The sequence below is a fragment of the Phocoena sinus genome, chromosome 17 (genome assembly GCF_008692025.1).
Source record: "Phocoena sinus isolate mPhoSin1 chromosome 17, mPhoSin1.pri, whole genome shotgun sequence".
Lineage (NCBI taxonomy): Eukaryota > Metazoa > Chordata > Mammalia > Artiodactyla > Phocoenidae > Phocoena > Phocoena sinus.
Genome location: NC_045779.1, coordinates 33,913,694 through 33,920,119, shown reverse-complemented (window position 1 = coordinate 33,920,119; position 6,426 = coordinate 33,913,694).

The window sequence follows — 6,426 nt, the reverse complement described above, 5'->3', positions numbered from 1 at the left end:
GTCTACTAATAAGCTCATCAAAGGCATTCTTCAATTCTGTTACAGTGTTTCTGATCTTGTGAAAGAATTTTAATCTAAAATCGAACCAGAGGATATAAAATGGAGAATCTCACACATGTGCCCTCAGGAAGACAAAACTTAAGGACTAAGAGAAAGGTTTCCCATAAATGCCTGCTTTACAGAAAACTGATAGTGTCATAATTTTCTCAGATGATAGGGATTGATCAAAGTTGTCTTATACCAATTTTGGAAAGTTTTGCTGGAGACATGAATAGGTGGTAACCCAGGTTGTGTTGATCTCACAAAGTGGGCTGAATTGAGCTTGGTTCGTGTGACTGGACTGATTTTGTCAGCTCAGTAAGTTTTCATGGCTGGTATATATTCTTTATTTTAACGGACTCTAACTGAACTTTCTCTTCTTTACATTCCCTTTGCATAAATACAGCCTACTCCAAGCCCTCATGGGCTCACCTGTAGCTTGCTACACTTTGCTTGCCCTGACTTGCAATTCCTCTAACTATTCCTGTACAAACCCATCTTTTTGAGCTTACCTCAGTTTATATCTTTATTGTCAACACACTCTAACATTTCTATTTTGTTATTTCTTAGGATTTTCATCTCACTGTTTACACTGCCCATCTGTCCTTGCATGCCATCTACTTTATCCACTGAAGCCCTTAGTATGTTAATTATAGTTGTTTTAAATTCCTGGTCTGATAATTTCAACATCCCTGTCATGTTTGGTTTTGATGCTTGCTCTGTCCCTTGAAATTATGTTTTATGCCTTTTGGTATACCTTGTAACTTTTTCTTGATAGCCAAGCATGAGGTACTGTGTTAAGAAAAAAACTACTGTAAATAGGCCTTTAGTCATGTGTGGTGAGGTTTCAGGAGCAGGGAAGCAATTTACAGTCCTATGAATAGGTCTCAGTCTTTTAGTGGGCCTGTGTCTCTAGGCTCTCCCGTAAGTGGGAGAGAATGGCTAGAGTTGGCTGGAATTAGTATTTCCCTTCCCTCAGGTCAGGTAGGCTCTGATAATACCCCAGCAAGTTAGGCTTTGGTTAACTAGTTTCCCCTGAGGACAGGCCTTGTTAAGAATAGTTCTATGACATTTATCAAAATGGTTCCTTTTTGGAGGGGATGGGGAAGATGACAGAGTAAGAGGATGTGGAATTTACTTCCTCCCACAAAAACATCAAAAATACATCTACATGTGGGACAATTCTCAAAGAAAACTAACTGGAAGCTGGCAGAAGATCTATATAACCAAAGCTGCAAGAAGGATCTCCACATAACTGGGTAGGTTGGGGGAAAAAAGCCATCACATCAGGACCAGCACCCCTGGGAGGGATCTATAAGGAAGAGAAGGCCCACAGATGAACACTCAACCTGCGGAGCCCCCTTCCTGCTGAGAAATCTTCTGATACTGATTAGCCTAGACTCTACTCATGAGGAGTGTGCGTGTGCTGGCTTGCTAACAATCAGGGCAGAGAAAGACTTGCACTGGAAGCTACTGCCTCACTGCACTTCCCAATCCAAAGGGGTTAATGCCCCAGCCCTGCTTACTCCCCACCACAGCCTGACAGGAGAACAGGACAAAGATTTGGTCTAGCTGTGCAGAGACACAGGTGGGGGAGCCTGGGGTGTTATTTTTGCAAAACTACAGAGACCACTGTCAGTGCGTGCACAGGGGTGGTGGGTAAAACTGGGCAGACATATTCAGCATGCACACCAGGCAGTGCCACAAGAACACCAGCAGCTAAGTGTTAAATCTCAGGGTAGACAGTCCCTGGGAAAGGATCTAGCTATGCAGAGACAGACTGGAGTTTCTGGGGTGTGATCCAGGTGAAGCTGCAGAGCCCATTATTATTGTGTGCACAGAGGCGGCAGCTGTAGCCACAGAGTTCATTGTCAGCAAGTGCACAGTGGTGACAGGTTCAGCTGTGGCAGACATTGTCAGTGTGTACACCAGGTGGTGCCACATGAATGCTCAGGGCCTAGGTGCTAAATCTCATGTGGTCAGGCCCTGAGCAGGAGTATGTGGTGATACATTTCCTGGAGGAAGCAGCCCAGCTCTACCCACTCCACACCACAGCTTAGCACAAGATCTGGGGTGGACAGGTTCTGGGAGAGTTCTGCCATAGAGGCAGCCCGGGTCCCAGGCAGAAGAACAGCCACCTAGATTCCTGCAGCCACAATGTCCTGATCCCCAGGCCCAGCCTGCTACACACCACAACCTTGCATTAGATCTGGGATGGACACAATGGACAAAGGGATACAACCTTGGAATGCTTCTGTGCAGAACCACAGACACCTACACAGGCAGTGCATAGGTTCACTGTGCCTGGACATGCCTCACTTGCTTCAGCAATCACATACTTTGGGACAGGGCATGCACTTAAGGGAGATGGAGCCTGATAGAACCTGGCCCTAAGGGCCACTATTCCATCAACTGGGGATCAGACCCACATCAACAGTGTGATGACAGCCAGAGAGTGAAGAGAAGGCCCCACCACACATCTAGCACAGACTCTGGACCCCCCCAAAAAGTCACACTCCCTTTCAAGGGTATAATGACCAGCACACACTGAGGAAAGACGTGGCTGGCATCCATACCAAAACCAGCCATCCCACCAAATATATTTGATGCACAGTTTACACAGGAACACTCCTACATAAAATCACTACTTCAAGACCACAATAGATAACTGTTTCTCCTAAATTTATAGACACAGAGAAAGTTAAGTAAAATGATAAGGCAGAGGTACTACTCCCAAATAAAAGTACAAGAGAAATCTTCTGAAAGAACAAACCTCAGTCTACTAGACCTCGAGTTCAAAAGGGAGGTAATAAAAATGTTGAAAGAATGGGCATAGAAATGCAGAGAACTGTAACAAGGACCAGAAACTATAAAGATGACCCAATCAAAATTTGACAATTCAAGTTCCAAGGTAAAAGTAAATCTAGAAACAATGAATAGCAGGCTAGTCACCCAGAAGAACAAGTAAGTGATATGGAATATAGAATAGAATATAGAATAATAGAAATCACCCTATCAGAACAGCAGACAAAAAGACAAATGAAAAAACTTTGCAGGCCAGAAGGGAGTGGCATGATATATTCAAAGTCCTGAGAGGGAAAAACCTGCAACCTAGGATACTCAACCCAGAAAAATTATCATTTAGAATAGGATAGATAAAGGATTTCTCAGATAAACAAAAACTAAAAGAATTCACCAGTACTAAACCTACCCTAGAAGAAATGTTGAGGGATCTTCTGTAAAAGAAGCAAGAATCTATAGGAAAGGGAAAATCCCAATAGGAAAGGCAAATATATAGTAAGTATTGAAGATCATTTAAACAAGCAAGTACGTGGATTAAAAAAACAAACAAAAAATGTAAAAGCAACCATAACTGCAATACGCAGTAAAGGAATAAGCATGAAGATGTAAAATATGACATCAAAATTACAAAATGTGGTGGAAGGGAGTATAAAAATGTAGATTTTTAAGAACGTTTTTGAACTTGTAGGACTATCAGTTTAAAGCATGTAGCTATTGTTATGGATTAAAATACTTGAACTCCATGGAAACCACAAATCAAAAACCTATAGTAGGTACACAAAAACCAAAAGCAAATTAACTCAAGCATACTACAAAAGAAAATCATCAAACCACAAAAGGAAAAACAAAAAGAAGAAGAAATGAACAAAGAAGAACTAGAAAGACAACTGGAAAACAAGGTTTAAAATGGCAATGAGTACATACATATCAATAATTACTTTAAATGTCAATGGACTAACTGCTCCAATCAAAAGACACAGACTGGTAAATTGGGTAAAAAAACAAGAACCTACAATATGCTTCCAATCAGAGACTCACTTCAGGCTGAAAGACACACACAGACTGAAAGTGATAGGAAGGAAAAAGATGTTTCATGAAAATCAAACCAATAACAGTGGAGGTAGCAATACTCAGACAAAATAGACTTATAAACAAGGGCTATAAAGAAAGACAAAGAAGGACATTATATAATGATAAAGGGATCAATACAAAAAGAGATAGTTAAAAAAAAGGGGGTGGGGGACTTCCCTGGAGGTCCAGTGGTTAATACTTTGCCTTCCAATCCAGTGCTGGTTCAATCCCTGGTCAGGGAGCTAAGATCCCACATGTCTCACAGCCAAAAAACCAAAACATAAAAGAGAAGCAATATTGAAACAAATTCAATAAAAATTTCTAAAATGGTCCACATCAAAAAAAAAAAAAAGAGGATTTACAATTGTTAACATATATGTACCTTATATAGGAGAATCTAAATGTATAAAACAAATGCTAACAGACATAAAAGGAGAAATTGACAAGAATACAGTGATAGCAGGAGACTTTAATTCTCCATTAACATCAATGGACAGATCATCCAGGCAGAAAATCAATAAGGTAACAAATGTCCTAATTGACACCATAGACCAGTTGGACTTAATTTATATCTACAGGACACTACACCAAAAGAATCAGAATACACATTTTTTTTCAAGTGCACATGGAAGATTCTCTAGGATAGACCTCATACTAGGTCACAAAACAAGCCCCAACAAATTTAAGAGCATAGAAATTATTTCAAGCATCTTTTCTGACCACAAGGGTATGAAACTAGAAATCAACACAGAAAGGAAAATGGGAAAAGAAGTAAAACATGGAGACTAAAAAACAGGCTACAAATAAATAAATAAATATATAAAACAGGTCAATAATGAAATCAAAGAAGAAATCAGAAAATACCCCAAGACAAATTGAAATAAAAATAAAACCATGCAGTTTTAAGAGGGAAGTTCATAGAAATACAGGCCTTCCTCAAAAAATAAGAAAAATCTCAAATGAATAACCTAATCCACCACCTAAAATAACTAGAAAAAGAAAAACAAAACCCAAAGTCAGCAGAAGGAAGGAAATAATAAAGATCAGAGAGAAATTTTTAAAAATAGAAATAAAAAATAATAGAAAATATCAATAAAACCAATAGCTGGTTTTTGAAAAAATAAACAAAATCTATAAACCTCTAGCCAAGCTTACCAAGAAGAAAAGCAAAAGGACCCAAATAATCAAAATAATAAATGAAAGAGGAGAAATAACAAAACTGATACTGCAGAAATACAAAAAAATCATAAGAGATTACTATGAACAGTTACAGGGCAACAATTTGGACAACATAGAAGAAATGAACACGTTTCTAGAAATATACAGCCTTCCAAGACTGAGTCAAGAAGAAACATAATTTGAACAATGAAATAGAATCTGTAATAAACTCTCAGCAAACAAAAGTCCAGGGCTGGACAACTTCAATGGGGAATTCTACCAAACATACAAAAAAGAACTTATATCTATACTTCTCAAACTATTCAAAGAAATTGAAGATGAGGGAACACTCCCAAATTCAATCTATGGGGCCAGCATCACCCTGATACCAAAACCAGACAAAAACTCTACAAAAAAAAGAAAATTACACACCAGTATCTTCGATGAATATAGATGTAAGAATTCTTAACAAAGTATTAGCAAACTGAATCCAACAATACATAAAAAGGATGCATGATCAAGTTGTATTCATTCCAGAGTTGCAAGGATGGTTCAACATTTGCAAATCAATCAATGTGATACACCACATTAACAAAAGGAAGGACAAAAACCAAATGATCCACTCAATAGGTGCAGAAAAAGCATTTGACAAAATTCAACATTTTTTCGTGATAAAACTCTTACCAAAATGGGTATAGAAGGAACATATCTCAACATAATAAAAGCCAGTTACAACAAACCCACAGCCAACAACTATCACCACTTCTATTCAACATAATATTGGAAGTCCTACCCACAGCAATCAAAAAAGAAAAAAATAATCAAAAGATATCTAAATTGGATGGGAAGAGGTAAAACTGCCACTATTTTCAGATGATCTGATACTCTATATAGAGAACCCTAAAGTCTCCACATAAAACTATTAGAACTAATAAATGAATTCAGCAAGACTGCATGATACAAGATTAGTACACAGAAATCTGTTGTGTTTCTATACACTAAAAATGAAATATCAGAAATAGAGAAAGTAAAAAAGAAAATGGCTTTTAAAACTGTGTGGAAGGGGCTTCCCTGGTGGTGCAGTGGTTAAGAATCTGCCTGCCAATGCAGGGAACACGGGTTCAAGCCCTGGTCCAGGAAGATCCCACATGCCATGGAGCAACTAAGCCCATGTGCTATAACTACTGAGCCTGTGCTCTAGATCTTATGAGCCACAACTACTGAGCCCATATGCCACAACTACTGAAGCCCATGCACCTAGAGGCCGTGCTCCACAACAAGCCCCAGCAATGAGAGCCCGCACACCACAACGAAGAGTAGCCCCTGCTTACAACAACTAGAGAAAGCCCACACGCA